The 19,468-nt window shown below is 40.7% G+C and overlaps 1 long non-coding RNA gene across 17 annotated transcripts in view; it reads right to left on the bottom strand.

Moving 5' to 3' along the window:
• Positions 1–19,468, bottom strand: part of LOC104137987 (uncharacterized) — a 235,779-nt gene that overhangs the window by 177,957 nt on the left and 38,354 nt on the right. For all 17 annotated transcript variants that reach the window (XR_011136084.1, XR_011136088.1, XR_011136096.1 and 14 more), the window contains exon 2: positions 4,186–4,283. This is a non-coding gene — a long non-coding RNA (uncharacterized lncRNA). The remainder of the gene's footprint in view (positions 1–4,185; positions 4,284–19,468) is intronic.

Below are 19,468 nucleotides of genomic sequence, written 5' to 3'. Positions count from 1 at the left end.
TGAAAGAAAAATGATTTTTCATACGCAGGTTCTTGACTGAATTCTTACTGTATCTTCATCTTCACATGTATAATACAAACTGGTGGGGCTCACGTTCCATACGCTGCATTTGACTTGCTCTGTGTCGCTAGTTAGGGCCTGATCTAAAATCCACTAAAAAAAATGACATGGCATTAAATCAGATTTGTAGGATGTGTTCCTTTAATATGAAGTCTATTGCATATAGTGATTATATTCATTCTATGAAAAACTCCATGTACTTGTTCACAAAGTGCTTCTTTACGTACAATAAGGCTCAGTATCCCAATCTAATGTTAATTGTTTGTATTGCTGGCACTGGATGTCAGCATGATGTCAATGAGGGAACACATTATTATAATTGAGCTTTTTAGTGCAAATATTACTTATCAACAGAAGACAAAAAAGTAAGCGATCCCATTCAAGATGCTATAATATAATTAGTACAGGGTCATAGATAGGAACTTTAGTGCAGAAATCACTTCTCACTTGATGGTGGAGGAAAACATTAACGTTTTTCTGTCTTGCTGCAATAGTAAAGAATTGAAGTTTATTCCTCATACAGCAGAAAAGATATCTTCATAAACAACTAGCTATCACCAAGCCCAGGGGTACAGAATTAAGACCTGTATTCTTTGGTAATACAAACCATCAACTTAGTAGCTGGCTACATGATGCAAAATGAAATTCACAGGCTTGGCTCTCTCTGTCTCCTGCTATGGTGGAAAAATGGCAGTGGCAACCCACAGTCCTCCCTCAGGGGGAACAAACAATAATAAAAATACATGCAGAGCTTTCTTCAGCCTGCGTAAAACATAGTACCTGACATTAAATCTACCTTTGCAGCCTTCCCAAAAGCAATGGAATACCTCTCCCTGAACCATGCAGTGTATATACATAAGTGGGATTTTCTAGTAGGCCGTAATACGTATTTTTAAAGTCCATGATTCAGTGGTGAGTCAGATTTCAGTTATTTAAAACTAGGTACAACTCTTTTGACTTGTGTGGAGAAGGTTTTCTCCATATTTGAGAGATCACTTTTTAATGGCTGCACACAGTAACCTGGGTATGTATGTGCAGCCAAGAGACCACACTTAAGTCATTTTTTATAAATGCCTTGCCTAAACAGTGTTTATCAAGCACTACATTTTTCTATGAGGTTTATAAAATATCTTACTATAGTTCTAAATCTGGTTGAGTTGGCCTGCAGTTTGCAAACTGATATTAGAGCCCAACATCAGCTTGACAATTATCTTTAGTAAAAGCAAAGTGCCCTTTTTAATACTCCCATTTCTGAAAAAGAAAGAATATTTTACTTACATGCCATAATTGTGCAGAGCTCCTGGAGGCAGCAGGGTCTGCAGGTTTTGCATGTACAACCCCCCCGACACACACCCCCGCATTGGGATTATTGGTAGTTTTGTCAAAACAGGGCTCCCCAGAGTAGGTCCTAAACAAAGGAACGGTGATAATGTCTCACAGTTGGAAATGTCCACTTTTTCATGCTGGATACAACTATGGGAGTAAGGCTGATAATCAGATAGAAAAAAAGGAAGATTTTGGATGTCTGACAGTTATCCAACACATATAATTACATGTTTGTATCAAAAAGCACAAATAAAAGTTTGAAACCTCATCCAAAGCCTACTGAAGCCCGTAGGAGTCTACCCCCTTGTGTAAAATAATTTGGATCAGGGTCTTAAATTTCCAAAGGCATACACCAGTGCATTTCCTATAGGAGTCCTGGCTGTAAAAAACACTACTAAATAATAGTTGTCTTCTCCCCTCCAGATAAGGGCAACAGAAAATAAGGTATCAGCCCAATAGAAAGAAGTGCAAAGAATTTTTAAAAGTAAAGATCCACTCTCTGCAAGTACTCCACCCCAGGGACACTGATACCTAGTCTGGTGTTAAGAGTAGATCTGAGCTGAGTCCTCTTGCTGGGTCTGCAGTGATAGAGGCAGCCGCTTTTCCTGGAATTCTTCCCATTGAGCCAGGGGCCAGGAGATGGTGGGAGCCTGAATAGAGACTTTTTCATTTGAATCAGTTAATGACTAACATATATGCTGCATCTGTGTGGAGGCCGTGGTGACTGCAGTCTTCACACAGACTACAGACCCCACTGAGATTAATGGAAATCCTTTCATAACCAGGCTTTCAGAACTAGCCTCTAACAGCAGAGACATTTTCTGTGGTTACTCATATCAGTAGCTGGAGCAAGTAAACTCACCTGTTTCACAGATGAAAGGCCAGGCCAGACTGATCACTATTAAATCTATGTCCAAGGAAAGCACAGAGTAGAATTTGCTACTAAGGGTTCAGTCTCTTTGAACCAGTTAAAAAACACCTTTGTCAGTCAGACACCAAACATCTTTGAATACTCAAAGGCCCCAAGTCATATTTTTACAAGAGCACAGAAGTGCTACCCTTCAGCCAAACTGCACTTTGAGTAGGTAAGTTTTTCAGTCTGCATTTCTCTCTCTAGTTTTATCAGAATATTTTGAGTGGGATTCATCTATAGATTAAAATATCTGAATTTAGGTGTGGTAGGTGTCTATACTCCTGCTATACTCAATGCAGTCTGCAGAGGGACTTCGCTTACCGACCTCTAGGCTTCTACTTTAGGGAAACTTGAGTCACTCCCAAGGTGCTACCAATTGACCGTATTGACTGTTCCTCCACTGACCATACTGGGAGTTTAGACATCTAGCTAACATGTAGATACATACATGTATGTTTCTTAATGTGGAACTACATATTACCATACATGTCTGAGCAAATGCTCTTAAGTGCACTACTAATGGGGACTGATGCAGTGGCAACAAAATTCCTCGACCAAGTATGTATCAGTTAGCACAGCATCGTCATTCGTGACTTGATTAAGAACCAAAGAACAGTACTGATCCATATTATTCTTGCCCTTTGTGAATTCAGGAATAAGGCTGACTGCGTTCATAAAAACCCTCATATCTGTGAAGAGATATTCTTCACATATCTTCATAAATCTAGGAAGAGAACTGAGCAAACCACAGGAAAGACTAATGTCTGTAGGGAAAATAGAAGAAAGGCAGTACTGGCTTATATTATGTGACTCTCAGATTTTTTTTTTAACCTAGGAGCCAATAGATAAAATATGAACTTGCACAGTCATTTAAGAAAAGTGAAAAAAAAGAAATCTTCTGATCCTCATATTTTTACACAGAAAAAGTTGAAAACAAGGCCAACATGGATCAGAGGAGTTAAATGATCAGAAGCTCTTTTCCACTGTTATAAGACAGGGGAATGGTTTGGAATTTCTCTCATAATTTGGGTATCCTGACCCATGTTTTAAAGGGCTAGCTTGACAAAGCTAAAGCAAAAACTAGATGTGTATTAAAAATTTGGGAAATAGCAATGAGGATGATGTTGTACACATTGCGATAGAAAAGGATACACTTCAAAGCAGAAGCCACATTTCTCAGCCCAAACAGCACCAGGCTACATCTTCAGCACTTTTTTCATGTTCCTATGTTATTACTAAGTGATCAACTATGGCCCTGTCAAATACATGAAGAAAACAAGATGTTTTGCCAGCACATTTCTAATTTGATGGATCATGACTTTTATCTCCCACCAAGGTTTCGATCCGTGCATGTCCTTTTTTATGGCTAGCGTTTAAGGTACTGAGCCATGGCAGTATCTCACAATAACCTCAATGTATTTTCTAGATCACAAAATACACTTATAAAACACAAGGCGGGGTACCAATGGCTTCTGTAGTAATTGGGGAGGGCAGCTGAGGGGTAGGAAAACCGGGAGAAAATGCATATCTCAACCCATGACACTACTTCAGCAGTGCTTGACTCTCAGTTTTCTTTTGACATTTATGGTATCTCACTGACACACTTGGAAATTAGCTGTCGTTTGCCAGTATATCATCTTAACATACCATTATAAAAATAAAAGGAGTGCTGTGAGGGAGCCATCTTTATTTTCTGACCCTCCACACACATTATATAGAGGTATACACACATATAGCAGAGATCAGAAGTTACAGGTTCCCTGGGAGGGTGAGTAACAGAGCTGGATCACACTGTCTGAAATATCAAGTGGACAAGTAGGAATCAATCCTTTATATAGTTCATGTATCCTTAAAAAGCAAGTAAGAACTGTTAAGTACAGACTCACCTCACCCCTTGCTTTTCACCAAGAGAACAGGTTCTTCTGCTTGCCTGATTTCTCAGCTGCAGATGCATTCAACAGCACTTCTGCATCGGTTGCAGCACCTAGGTGTGTAAGTAGCATCAAATCAATTAAGAGAAACAAAGTCAGAAGTCTTGCAAAGGCAACAGCTCTTGTAGCCTGTGTGTCAGTGCTGCCAGAATTTACAAGTAGAAGAATATTATTCTAGTATCCCAGTCAAATAATATTACATCATAAAAACATAACAACAGATGTACTCAGTCAGTTCAAAGCTTAGCAGCCAGTTTCCAACAGGAGCTGGTCTGTAATGAATGGTCCATGATGGCTGAATAGGTAAAGCATTTAACAAGCCCTACAAGTATAGAATTACTCTTCTCCTGGCAACTTTACCACCTTTACCACTGGGGATTTAGTGATTTCCTGAGGTAGGATCTGTCAATGGACCTTTATTTTCTTGCCCCCTGCTAATCTTTTGAAGATATTTATATTCTTGGTTTCTAGAGCATCCTGTGAGAAAGAGTTCCAAATGCAATTTTGAAAAGTAATCACTGAAAGACCAGCTTCCAATGGAAGCCAGCAAGCAGAAATCAAGAAGGAGCGCCTGAGCAAGCCAGAGGGAAAGTAACTTTGTTTGATCTTTAGAATATTTTCAAAGGACAGTGTCTCTGATTTTTTTTCCTCTGCTTTTCAATCTTGAAAATAACAGTACCAATGAAATAACTCGCAGAGAATGAGAATTCTTATATCTGTCAGTCTCACTAACATGGTTTTGAAGGGAAGTGTTTCTGTAATTTTGTATTATCTGGGGTGCTCCAGTGTTTGCAGGTCCTGTTTGTCAGGGAACAGCAAGGGCGGGCTATTCCACAGGAGAAAGGGAGCCAGGTGCCAAACATTGTAACAAGGCAGGCAGAGGCAATGGTATCACCAGCCAGGGCCTGGTCCTACAATGCTGAGCTAGGCAAGCCGGACAGACCCAGTGATGGAAGACAGGTTCAGCCAAGCGTCAAGGTCACCAGGCAATTCCGTAGTGACAAAGCAGAGACCCAAGGTTGGGAAATCAGTCCACAGGTCAGGCAGGGTCAGGATCTGGCCAGGTATGCACGTAGCTGCAATACAGCTGCAATGTAGCTCAAGCAGGCACGAAGCACAAGGGGCCTCAGCTTGAAAGCAATTTCCGAGCAAAGTGGGATACTCTGCACAGGCTTCTTCCAACTTTTTCTCAAAGAACTCCAAGGCTGGCCAAGGCTTCTCAAATAGTTCTTTGTTGCCAAGAGAGCTGGCCTTGAGTGCGGAGGACCAGACTCCTGGGGTGGGTATGGGATTGTGCTCCAGGCCCTGGCATTGCAGTCCCAGAGGCAAGAGAGACTTTCACATGGGTCAGTATTGAGGCATACATTGCAAATGCTTCTGTGGAGAATTCTTTACAGCCTGGATGACTGAAGTGACTTTCTTATTGCAGTCTCTCCTCTCTGACTTTGATCTTCATTTGCGCTTTAAAAAAGCCATTCAGTGAATTCCAATTTAGGTCATTTGAAATAACAAGAAGATTTTAAAAGTAGTCCAAGTACAGAAAAGCACTGTTGAAAGCTGTAGCTGAACTAGCAATTTCATCTTTAAAACAGATTTATATTCCATCCTCTGAAGACTCCCATCAAAAAAAAAAAAAGCCTCTACCCACAAGAGCTGACATCAGGTCAACAGTATAATATCTACTTAAGCATCACATTGATGGTACAAGTGTGTTTTCAATGACAGTTTAGCCAATGAAAAATTTCGGTGTTCATGTATTGCCATAATTCAAAACCTAATTGAAAGTTACACAAATATCTCAACACTTCTTATCACTTAGACTGGTATCTGTGAGTTAAGGCTTGTAGCCTCAAGACGAAACATGCGCATCAAAGTCAGCTTAAGGGACTGGTACAGGCCATAATGAACTCAAAATGGCTATTCATGGGATTAAACACTATATCCTGGAGCCAGCAATTTTACCGTGAGTGACTGCAGGGTAACCTCATTTTGCTAACTCAGATGTTTTACAATTTGCACAGACAATAACTGTTCCTTAATTACTAGCACAACTTTAATAGCAAAGGTGTAAAACTGGAGACATCAGTAATCTTTAAAAATTCACTACAGAATATTTATTATGTTCTCCTCCAGTACTATAAATTAATATTGCCTGCAAATTAAACTTTGAGAAATACTGATTATAAAAGTTACGATCATTCAAAATTCACCTATGTTTTTGAAACCATTTAAGATGTAAGCTTGGAAATGGATATAGATTTAACAGCCTCTTGATCTGATATAGGGAGGTCAGTTTCATGATGGTTTTTCGTTGGCAGTCTTGCATACAAATTTAAGAGGGACAGGAAGAGGTTCTGGGTCACAGTCTTTCACTTTAATTAATGCAGGTGGTGTGGTGGTATTCACAGTGATCACAGAGGAAAATAGAAGAGATTATAGAGACAACTGAACCATCTTGAATATGGCAGGCATTGATGAGAATGAGAGGCAGGACAAAATATTAGCTTGGAAAGAAAGAGATATTCTGAAATAGAGAGAGACAGTTAAAAGTTGTCAGCATAAGGATCACTGTTGAACTGTTTTCTTAGGAATGAACTTATTTAGAATGGAAAAAGAGATAGAGGACAAAGTCCCAAGAAATCCCTTGAAAACTTAGTAGGGAATGGGAGGGGAGAGATAAGGAGGAAAGATTCCTCTGAAGGACAAACTGAAGAAGCAATCAATCACAGAAGTAACAAGAGAACCAAAGAAAGATAGTTACAGGTGAAAGCAGTACAAGATTCAAGAAGAACCTTGCCAATAGCACTGAAGGAAACTGGCCTCTTGGGAGATCTGAAGTCAAATGCTGATTCTGAGCTTTAGTTCATAGGTGAGGCTTTGAGAATTGTTTTTAATTGAGCAGAATGAGGCATAGAACTTTTTGCTTTAGTTTTACTATTAAAAAAAAGATTGCATGAGTTGGTTCATTACAATTCTTTCATAAATTTATTGCTTTTTTCTTTCTACAGCTGTGTAATATATGCTACTATTTTCTCCATTAGATCTTCTCACTTCACAACAATAATACATACAGTTAATATGAGTGAGCTACAGTAACTTCCAAAATCTATGTGGGCAAGAAGTCAATTTTTTTTAATTTGCAAAGGAACAGAGTATAAAAGCATTTAACCATTTTCCTGTAGGTTCTGTTCTGTTTACACCATTAACTTTTCACAGCATCTCTGTAGACACAGACTTTAGCACTGCCTGATTCCAGGACACGTAAGGGGAGCGAGGCTGCACAACATTGTACTATCATCACTGTCACAGCTCTATCTACTCCTGTATTCTGTGACAGAATCTGGGAGTAGCAGTCTCTTGCTCCTTGTGAATGTGTGTATGTCCATCACTCCTGGGACTGAGCCATCTCAAACGCTTCGCTGCCTGTGACCAACCTAACCTCCATCACCCTGAAATCTGGAAGAGACACCAAGTATTCCTCCTTAAAGCAAGTCTGCCTTTGGTCATAGCCTCATTTCAGTTGTGGGGCTTCCTTTTATGATGCTGCACTTACGAACCTGTTGCTCTTCTTTCCCAGTAGGTAGGTACAGGCATGCAAGTTTTATGAATTGCCTTCCTCCCTAGAGACGGTAAGTATGCTGTCTCTGGTGTCTTTCAATCTGATGTTTCGGATCCTTAGTAATGTTCTCTTGCAAGAGTTCTGTTTATGTCCTTGTATTTGCTAATCTGGATTCATTGTCTTTCTTTCCTTTGCAAATTTTCGTTGCTTTCTCTAGAATTAACTCCAAATCTTCCTGAAAACTCTCTCTCACAATCAGCTGTGGTCGAGGTCCCTCAGAAAGCTGATGTCTCATTACGGATCCTTTTCCAAGTGTAGATTTCTGACTAACCTATGGCAAAGGGAAAATCATTCTACTTTCTGTTTTTACCCTTTACTTAACAACATATTGTATATAGAGATTTTGCTTCTATAGCAGCTGCAGTACTCCTTAAAATGTTATAGTACTATTTCACTGTTGGCAGCAATATAAAAAAGCAGCTGCTTAGTTCAGTGTTGCAGGAGTAGTTCTATTACTCTGGTAGAAGATCCAGCTATTCTAAAGTTCATTTGTGTATCTCAGCATTGTGCTACTATTTGCCTTTAGACTGTAAACTGCTTCATGCAGAGACCATCCCTTCATGTTATATTGGTAAAGTCACTAGCAAGAGATGATCCTACTCTACTGTGAGGGTTCTGAGATACAGTGGGAACTCCTGCAATAAATCTAGGCATGGGTTTTCTCCTATGCCATGCAGAATATGTTAGGCTTAGAAGTGTTTATAACATTGTGGTAGGAGAGAAATTTAGTATGTCTATCTATTCCTGGGTTTTGCAAGATCATCTCCCAAATCGAGAGAGGCACATTCAAAATATGGATTCTCAAACAGAAGCAGCAACCAGTGTTCCAAATTCTGACTTCACTTTATCTCATTACAAAAAGCAGCTTGGGGCCAGCTGTGGAGGTGGTATAAGATTATGCAGGAGGTCAGACTCCATGGAGGCTTTATAAGAAAATTTTAAACCTAAATCCGTTGCTAAATTCCTGTGAGCAGCTGAGTGGACCTATTCGCAAGTCAGGGCTCTGCAATACAGTAGAGATATGTATTCTTATTAACTTTACTAGCAGGTTTTTAAAACTATAAACGTTGATGCTTGATTCAGCGCTTCCTGCAGTTTCTTTTAAGTGACTTTCACAAAGGACAGATTCAACATTCAGGTTTGGGCAGGAGCTGTTGGTCACAAAAGGTGCAAAACAAATTTCCTTGTCCTCCTGCACTTCAGTGGGGTTATTGGCTGTTGCTCTTCAACACTTAATTTCCAGCACGAGCACAGCTGATGTTACCAGTTTTATTTTTATGTCATCAGCCAAATAATTCAGCATATAACAGGAAGCTACCATAAGAAGATACAAAATCTAAAAAACATTTTGGGAAATATATAATTTCTAGGATAACAGAAGTCGATTTAAAATTTTTTTTAACAAAAGCCACCAATTTCTATTTTCACAGTATTGTCATAGCTGCTGTTCAACATGCTTATGGCAATTTACACTTATAAGAATAACTATGACTCTTGGAGGCCTGGCCTATGTTGGAATGCTTTAGACTAACAATGTCTGGTATCTCTGTAATACAATAGTACATAAAAATGTTGACATTTGATTTTAATAACATTTCTGGATATGGATCAGTTAATAAACTTTGTTTCATCCACCACCTAAGAGATATCTGACTATATATATCTGAGATATATTAATGAGTATTTCCCTAAAATGAAATTTGGAACATTTCAGACCACCACTCTAAGGGAAAAAATAATTCTCCATAGGAAATATTCCACATTACAAACTTAGTTCTACATACCTGAAGTTTATTTATTTCATTTATTTACACAGCCAGCATTTGTGCCTTTGAAAATCCAATACACCGTTGTGGCAGCCCTTTATGTTCACAGTGATCGGTGTGCGATCTACTAAAATGGACTGATGGAAGTCAAAGGGCAACCATTCGCACACAGCCAAATTTTCAAAAGTGCCAAGTTGCCTCAGGCCTTACAGGCTCTAAGTAGAGCAGCAGAGCTGCAGCATTTCTCAGTGGAAAACTTGAAATGTTTTAGAATTATCAGTTAGGACAAAAAGTCTGCACAATTGGAAGATTTATCATACAACGGCACGGGGGCCCATCTGAAACTTTGAAGCCTTCTCCCAATTATAGGATATAAAGTATGGTGTTGCACCCTTGTAATGAAAGCCAAAGACCATCCAGGGCAAGGCCTGACCCCAGCCACCCGCTGGGCCAGGCATCCCTGCCACTCTCTGGCCTCAGATGCAGCATATTTACATTGTATGTCAGATGCATGAAGTCATCAGTCAGGTGCTCTGTGTCAGCTAAAAGGTGTGCAACGTGACATGGAGATGATTATGAAGATTCTGGCTACCTCATCTTTCTTTCAAGGTGGCTGGCTTCTGGGGAGGGGAGACCAGAGCCTGGAGGCCTAAATCCCATGGCTGTGCTCCATCTCTTCATCTTGCCCAGGGGAGCAAACCCAGGTGCTTGAGGTTACATTATAAAACCTGAGGCAGGCAGGTGCAAGCCAGCTCTAGTATGAATCCAAACTGGACAGACGCAGGCTGACTTTACAGTCCTGTTACACAGCCCTTAGCTTAAACAATCTTCCTCTTTCCCTTCTTAACACTTCTGTAGCACCCTCATAATATTATCACAAGTAATAGTTGTGATAACAGTTCATATCCTCCACTGGTTCCACTGGAGTTGAACCAGCAGTGAATGTAGCTCTAAGTTTGAAGTGGTGAACAGTGCATTGCTGACTGTGGTAAGGCAGCCACAGCTATGGCAGTATAACATTGGGAACAGTGGTTCTTAGGATAAACAACATGTAACTAAGTTGCAATCTTTCACCGAAGCATTATATAAGAACACTACTGATTAACTGCATGTAAATGGCATAATACTTGCTGTTCTACTAATTTCCTGGGAAAATAAAAACAGTGGTTGTGGCAGAACTATTAGTAATTGTACAGATGGAGCTTGCTTCGTTACTGCCAGCACACATACTAATGCACAGGTAATGGGACAGTGGCAGACAGCCCCACTGTTTTTCCAAAATGATAAATCAGAATAGCTTAACCAAGCCCCTGGTGTACATTTCCCTTGAGTTCCCATGAACTGGCTTTTGACAGAAAAACACTCAGATAGAGAAAGGGAAAAAAACACAAACACACAAAGTTGATACTAAGATGTCCTAGTTAGAGACTGGTTTTATTTTTATGACACAAGTGAAAAGACACCAGAAATGACCTTTTCAGTCAGCAGATACCTTTCACCCTTGTCGGTTTAACACGAGTGTGGTTATTTTAGCTTCTGGACTGAACGATGAAATGTCGAAACATCAACAGCAGATGAACCATCGCTGGTATATATGCTTGGTTTGCCGAGCCATCTTTGCAAAGAAACAAAACATAACAAAACAGCGCTTACTATTCTATCACAGAATCACAGAATCATTGAGGCTGGAAGGGACCTCTGGAGATCATCTAGTCCAGCTTCCCTGCTCAAGGCAGAGTCAACTAGGGCAGGTTGTTCAGGGCCAAGTCCAGCTGGGTTTTGAAAATCTCCAAGGATGGAGAATCTACAGTCTCTCCAGGCAACCTGTTGTGTTTGATCACCCTTACAGTAAAAAAGTGTTTTCTTATGTTTAAACTGAATTTCCTGTATTTCAATTTGTGCCCATTGCTTCTTGCCCTGTCACTGGGCACCGCTGAGAAGAGTCTGGCTCCATCTTTACTCCTCCCCATGAGGTATTTCTATAGATGGATAAGATTCCCCTGAGCCTTCTCTTTTCCAGGCTAAACACTCCCACTCGCTCAGCCTTTCCTCATATATGAGATGTTCCACACCCTTAATATCTTAGTGGCCCTTTGCTGGACTCACTCCAGTGTGCCTGTGTCTCTCCTGTACCTGGGAGCTCAGAACGGCACACTCAGCATGTGGTCTCACCAGTGCAGAGCACAGGGGAAAGATCACCTCCCTTGACCTGCTGGCAACATTCTGCCTAATGCCGCCTAGGATGCTGTGGGCACATTGCTGGCTCATGTTCAACTTGTTATCCAGCAGGAACCTAAGGTACTTCTCTGCAAAGCTACTTTTCAGCAGCTGGTCTTCCCCCAGCCTGTGCTGGTGCCTGGATTATTCCTTCTGAGATGCAGGACTTTGCATTTCCCTTTGTTGCACTTTATGACGTTCCTGTGGGTCCATTCCTCCAGCCTGTTGAGTTTCCTCTCAGTGGTGTTACATCTGGTGTATTAACCACCCCTCCCAGTGTTGCAGCATCTGCAAGCTTACTCAGGGTGCACTCTATCCAATCATCCAGGTCATTAATGAAGATGTTAAACACTGTTGGCCCCAGTATTGACCTCTGGGGATTGACCTCCAGCTGGACTTTGTACTGCTGGTGACAAGTCTTTGAGCCTGGTAATTCAGACAGTCTTCAGTCTATCTCACTGTCCATTTATCTGGCCCATACTACTTTATCAGTTTTTCTTTGGCAATGTTATGGGAGACTGTTGAAACCCTCACTAGAGCTGAAGTAAACACCCACTGCTCTCCCCTCATCCACCAAGCCAGTTATCTCATCGTAGAAGGCTATCAGGTTGGTCAGGCACAATTACCTCTTTGTAAATCCATGCTGACTACTCCCACTCGCCTTCTTGCCCTTAATATGTTTGGAAATTGTTTCTAGGAGTATTTACTCCATCACCTTCCTCACAATCAAGATGAGGTTGACCAGTCTGTAGTTCCTTGGATTCTCTTTCTTGCCTTTCTTGTAGATAGGAATGACATCTGCTTTCTTCCAGTCCTCAGGAACCTCCCCTAATCACCACAACCTTTCAGAGGAGTGACCTTGCAATGACATAAATCAGTTCCCTCAGTACTTGTGGGTGCACCCCATCAAGTCCCAGGCACCAAAAGAGAATGGAAAACTGGTCATTCCTTTATGAAAACTTGAGTAAGTTCTGGAAAGCATCCAGTCGGAAAAACTCTACTTAATGAGAAACGTAACACATGAAAATCCAGTCCAGAGAATAAATCTGGTACTGGACTGCACGTCAGGATGAGGTTCACCTCATAACTTGTAGACAATACTTGTCATAGCAACAACCATGTACAAAACTTAGCAGGGAGGAGAGGGAGGGTGTTCTTCCTCCTTAAGGGCCAGCATTTCTAGAAGCTGGAAACTACTCAGCCATCCAGCTAGGAAGGCAGCATCAGAAGGATGCTTGAGAGAAGGAGGGCTTTATCAAATACTCTGGGGGACTACGCTGAGGATTTTCTTCTATACCCATACCTAATCTTTTGTCATTCTCATATAAGACTAGCAAACTTATTACATAAGCAAACTAGTCAGATGAGAGCCACGTATTGTGATCCTACAGTTACCACTGTGCAGAGACTATCAGTCTTAAGTGCTGGCCCTTATTTTTTTACATGTTTAAGAGACAAGCAATTTATGGAAAAAATTAAGAAACCTATTTACTTTAGGTTTGGGATTGATCATTCACAAATCTTGAAGTGTCTTCAAGTACTTCAAGCAAGTATCGCATGGCTTTCTGAAGCTGCTACAGAAATCACAGTAAAATGCCTATTGTAGAAGAAAGAACTAAATACACAAGGAAATCATAATTCATTGGGACTGGGACAATTCAATTCCTTCTGAAGATATGTACTTCTCTTTGATTCATCATTACCTGAAGTATTTCTCTAAGGAGCAACAAAGTGGCAAAGCCAAGAAGAATTTTAGTAGCTCAGCATATGAATTATATACTTATACTGAGACTCAGCTAACTGAAGCTGCTAGAAGGAAGAAGGGACAGACTAGCTTGCCTGGGGATTGATGCTATAAGAGAGTCAGTACTGCTTTCTGGAGACATGCCTGTACACACACACATGGGAGAGAAGCAACAAAAGCTCAACAAAATGTCAGCAGTGGAAATGTAATTAGTGTGATCTTGATTAAAAGATGAAAGAAAGTTTTAGAGGTGGAGCACAGGCTGGAAAGAGATGTGGAGCTATGAGCAAAGCTAGATTCCTATTCCATTTGGAGAAATGGGATTTTGTGGGTATTTAAAATAACAGAATTACAGTAGAGAAAGAACAGACTCTATATCAACTTCTTCTCTTAACAAAAGAGCTTGTAAGACCCTGAATAATGACCAGGTCTAAGGTATCCCTATCTAGATGAGAGAAAAATTGAAATGTTATTTTTGCTGATCCAAAGTGGAAAGAAGACACTCACTGAACTTAAAGTTGATTGAAAGTATTTAAACAAAACCTGGCATAAAAGCTAGAGGCTTTACTGGAGGAGCTTGGAAAACCTGCAAATGCCTCCAGCGGGCTCAAAACCTGCTGCTGTAATTTCTGTTGCGGAAAAACATTTGAGGCAACATTAATATCTGGCTTCTGAGTTGGTGCTGGTACTTCTAGGAAATTTGATTGCCATTTAGGAGAACAGGACCAATGTATCTACTTAAATTTTCTGGACCAGCTCTGTGACTTTCTGTAACATGCCAACAAAGATCACCTCTAAGTATCCATTTTAAGTACAAAATAATTTTAAGTAAGTGCCTGTAAGAAAAGACTTCTATCACTGATTTGCACAACTAACTTTTGTTATCATCTCATACAAAATGACCCTCAGAGGATATAGATTAGCTGTGTTTTCCTTTGGAAGCCTCTTAATGCCTCAGATTTCATGGGTGATTGATTGCTGTCCATATTTGAGAGGAAGAGCTAGAATAGCTAGAATAGGAAGTAGCCCTTCAGACAAGAATCACAGAAGTAACCCTGTTTGTGATATTGGTTCACAGTGCACTTGCAGCAAATATGAAGTTTGTTGAGAACCAAAAGATTTTTATGAGTAAGTTAAAACCGGAACTCAATGTTGGAATAATCTGGCAAGAACTCCATTTGATTGTGAGAGAGTCAAAAATCAGGCAAAGGTCTACCCCGCAGCTTAAGCCACTTGCTACTAGAGAGTAATCTGCAAGATTCAAGTCTCTGGCAGCAGTTTTAACTAATGAATCCACTGTAGTTAAGTCATTAGCAGTTGTTCCAATGATTTTACCACTCTAAGCCTCTGAGGCTCCAGAAAGCTAGCTATTTTAGAGCTAGTAAATTTTGCTAAAACATGCCAGGCATTTGCACAAGCTTTTCCTCAGTCAACAAAGATGTGTTCAACTGAGTTCCGATAAATTATGTGGCAAAACACCGCGGCAAAATAGATCCTATAGTTCTATTCCATGGTTACTCAGACTACATAGCAAGGCTGGCAATAAACACACATCCTTTTATGCTAAACATTCAGGCCCTTCTTTACTTTGGGGGCTAAAACAAAAATCTCCTACAGTTACAACTGCATTAGGGATTATAGCAGCAGGCAGTGCTGACTCTGGGCAGTAAACAATAAATATAGAATATTTATTCTATAGCGGTTCAATATAGAATAAATATAGAATGTACAAAGGACATCACTGTCACAGAGTGGGACCTGCTCTAACAAGTTATGAATATGTAACATAAAATGGTGTTTTCTGTTCTCGAGGCAACAGTCCTGCAATATGTGGAAAACTGTACTCCTGACTGACTCTTGCAAAAGTTAGTTAAAACCCATTGCTATGTCACACCAAATTTGATTTTGGACAGTGCTACTCCTTGGCCATGACTGTGTGACTCAAAGGCTTCCCTCTGGAGGGTCTGCAGGCTGCAGCATGTTGTCCAAGTCTATGCTGCACACCTTCAGGCACTGAGTAAAGACTGTCAACTGTGCTCCCAACTGGCACATGCTGCTATGCAGCGCCCAGTGAGAACCTTGCTTAATCCTCACCTCAATTCTCTGCATATTTCATGTACAACTCCAAGATGTTGGCCAAACAACTCTGGCACACTGCTTTCGATGTATGAGCATGGCACTAGGATGGGACCAGAGGGAGCCCTTCCAACCTGAGTGACCAGTATAGTTTCCTGCCCTTTTTCATCAAGTGAACACTATTATGTAAAAAACACACTCACTGTGGGGAAAGAGGGAGAGCAGGTCACTCCACACTTGGGACTAGTTAAACCTCCCCTCCTTATCCGCTCAGAAAACACACAAGTCAATATGCTACCAAGGCCAACACATGCAACTTGTGGCCCTCCCAAGGCTGGGGCTCACTTGAAGAGGGCCCATTCCATGAGGCGTGTCCTCTGTTGCAAGTCCTTCTAGCACACACGTATTATGCCACCATTCCTGTGAAGTCTTCTGTCAGGTGTGCTACAAACCTCAGCATGGAGGATTAGGCAGTCACAAAGCTGTTGTGAGGTGTTTTTGTGTGTGACGGATTCTAAGCAGTACAACAGACTTAAAAAAGCCTAGTTTTCCCTCAGTGCATATCCCTAGTACAATCCTTTGTACCCCGACATGGAAGATACAAAAAGATCTGGACAGCCTTGTTGCTTTGAGAATAACAACACGTGTCAATACACTTTAAAAGATGTGTGTTGTGTCAGCTGCTCAATACAAAATGATCCATGTCTAATTTTTAAATATTGAGAGAAAAAGAGTATGTTTTGTGCGTGGTCTGTAATCATCTTCCGGTTTGGCGAATGACCCATGTAGCTGGGTCATGATCTGAAGAGTTTCATCACAATTCCGTAGTAGTTAATCATTTTAAAATGAAAGCCAAGATTCTTAGGCATTCACAATAGACTAGGCATTAGGACTGCAGGAAGTTAAAAAAAACCCTAATTTCACCTGATCTAATTTCATCAAACCTAATTTCATTTTTTCACAAAAATACTAATTTCACACGACTTAAGTGAAGATCATGAGAACTTGCAGTCTAGTCAGTGCCTGCCTAAGTCTGGATCCAGCTAAAAATGGACACCCTGAGAGGCTGCTCCAGTTCTCTTAAATCTGAACCTTACTGGCACACCAGAAAAAAAGAATTGGGCAGGGAAAAGATAGCTCTGTTAAGCAGATTTAGAGGAATGGGATAGCTCAATCAGGGCACACCTTGGGCCCTGGTCTGCCTTTGTTCAGCTCTGCATATGAACACATTCTGGCTGCAATAGAAGTTATAGCTCCTAATATATTCAAAATGTGGCTTCTCCCTGTTGTTACACACTGAAAGTTTGCCTGTCAATCACTAGAAGATATATCGAGCTAAACACCCTCTCAGAGAACGTCCAGGACAGGAGGCAGGCAGCACAGCTACAGCACAAATGCGCCTGAAAAAACCTGAGATGCTAAATCTCCCTTGATCTTCCAGTAGCAGCTCTGTGTTGGCAGACATGAGCATTTAAGAAAGATAACCATCCACTACTGTTGTGGCCCTGGCACTAGCTGACTAGCAACATCATGGGAGACGAGACGGATGACCCCAGGCCAAACTAAGAAAGCAGCAGCAAGTGATAAACAAGAAAGAACCTCAACTGCCAGCTCTATCAAACAGCACTGAAGAGGCTACGTACAGCTCTTTAATAGTATTCTTGAGCCTCCGGTATGGCTGATACCTGAGGTTGCTGTCCTCACCTGCTCAGCTTATTTCTGCATGCAAACCTGGCCTCATCTTGCATGTTTGATGAATAACCTTTGCCACTGCTAGTGATGACCTCTTCAGCACATTCAGACCACACACTTGTCACAAGCAAGTGTTAAAAAGCCTAGAGTCTTTGTTGGCCTGCTGCATTCCACTTTTAAGAGGGGGAAAGAGTAAACTGGAAGTTTAATTCTGTAAAATAAATTAGTTTTCCTTGCTTAAGAGTTAGGGATGTGATTTAGCAAGTTGGGGATTGACATTTAAGAGTGTAGTGGTGAGTCAGATTGGAATCCAGGCTGTGCCAAAGGGTGCAGTTGAGGCAGAGTGAAATGCAAATGTAAACTCTCTGGAGCTTTAATCCTGATTGTAATGTTACTCACAAAATTCAGCCCAGATCTGCCCCAGATTCATCCTGTTGAGCTTTTAGAACATAACTGTGACACCCCAATTAGAAGCTATTTGTCCTATACTCTATCTGTAGTTCATAGAGAAAAAGAAAAAGATCTTCAGAGAAATCAGCCTGGGAACTCCAGATCTCAACTGCCTGCTAGCACTTTATGTCCCCAGTATTTCCTTTCCTTTTAAAAGAAAGGACCTAACTGCATCACCCTTTACAACTGTGAGTTGTAGGAGTCAGGCTGTCAGTAGAGTGCTCACAAAGATCTTTTTAGACACCAAAATTAGAACTTTACCCTTTCTTCTTGCCTTTCATAGCTTGCTATTTTGCCTGCTTTGCTATTCTTCTGTAATGACTATTGAGGATTTCTGTGGCTTATGAACCTCCCCTAGCAGGTGCCATTCTGCACAAATAACAGGTATCACTTATATCCGTGCTGCTTAGTTATAAATATGGCATTTTTAGAGCTATCATCTGGAGCATAACTCCAACTGGTTTTGAGCAGCCATAGACACAGGACTCCAACTGAAACTCACAACCCTCATACTAATACAGCCCAGTTGGTGGCTAGCTTTCACTGCCACCAGGGAACACTGCTGTATTGTCAGGAGGACCTCCAGGTCCTTTTTTGAAAAGTTGCTTTCTAGTCAATCAGCCCCCAGTCTGTACTCCTGTATGGGATTATTCCACCCCAGGTGCAGGACTTTGCCCTTATTCAACTTCACAAGGATCCTGTCACCCTATTTAGGCCAGCTTGCCAAGATGTCTCTGAACAGCAGCGCTGTCCTCCAGCGTATCAACCACTACCCCTAACCTGGTGTTATCCAGGAAGGGTTCTGACCCTCTTGATTATCCTTGACCACATCCATGCATGCATTTCAGAAGAAAAAAAATCCCACCTCTGCTTCTTCTTGTTTCTTTCTGAAGCCTGAATGAGCCCATATGAAGGAGATCATTATAAAGTGAAAGAAGAAAGTAAGTGTGACAGAGACAGATTACTGTAACATCACATTGATGAAGCTCAGAAAAAGGAACTGAAAAGAAAGACTCTTTCAGTATTCTTTTGTTTTAAGCACACAGGCAATGCAAGATTCCTATTTGCCTTTAAGGTACATAAATTTTTACTGGTTTTGTTTGCTGCAAAGAAAGGATAATGTACAGTACCACAGTACAATGCTACGAATCTGCAAGTATAGTCACTGACTAGATCAATAAAATTTAAAAAAGGAGATTCAAATAGACCAAATATAAAATAAGTTCTCTGAGGGCAAAGAACTGGAACGGTGTACAGGGTTGGTGGACTGTTGAGGAAAAAGACTCGAGTTCTTCCAGCAAAGTTATCTAAGCCTTCAAGCTGTATTAAGTTGGTATTTAAAAATATACATTGTACTATGCTTAGACTGCAAATCAAGAGAGATGATACCACTAACAAAACAAAATAAAATAAATAGTTTGCTTCTATCAAAAAGCTGGGCTCACTTTACCATTTTTCAATGAGAAAAATATCATTTCCCAGAGTGAATTCAAGTGATAACACTGAAAAGAAGTAGCATTTGTTTTTTTCATCTAAAATAGACTGGGATTACTGAGATAGAAAATTTCAAGATGACTTAATGGAAGCTATGAAGGATTTTAAGATGCCCTTTCATGATGAAGAGCAATGGTAAAACAGTGCTCTCCAGTTCCACATTTCCATCTTTCACTAATT

Source organism: Struthio camelus, chromosome 1 (genome assembly GCF_040807025.1).
Source record: "Struthio camelus isolate bStrCam1 chromosome 1, bStrCam1.hap1, whole genome shotgun sequence".
NCBI lineage: Eukaryota > Metazoa > Chordata > Aves > Struthioniformes > Struthionidae > Struthio > Struthio camelus.
The sequence above is the reverse complement of the archived record's forward strand: the minus strand, read 5'-3'. Positions and strand labels throughout refer to the sequence as shown.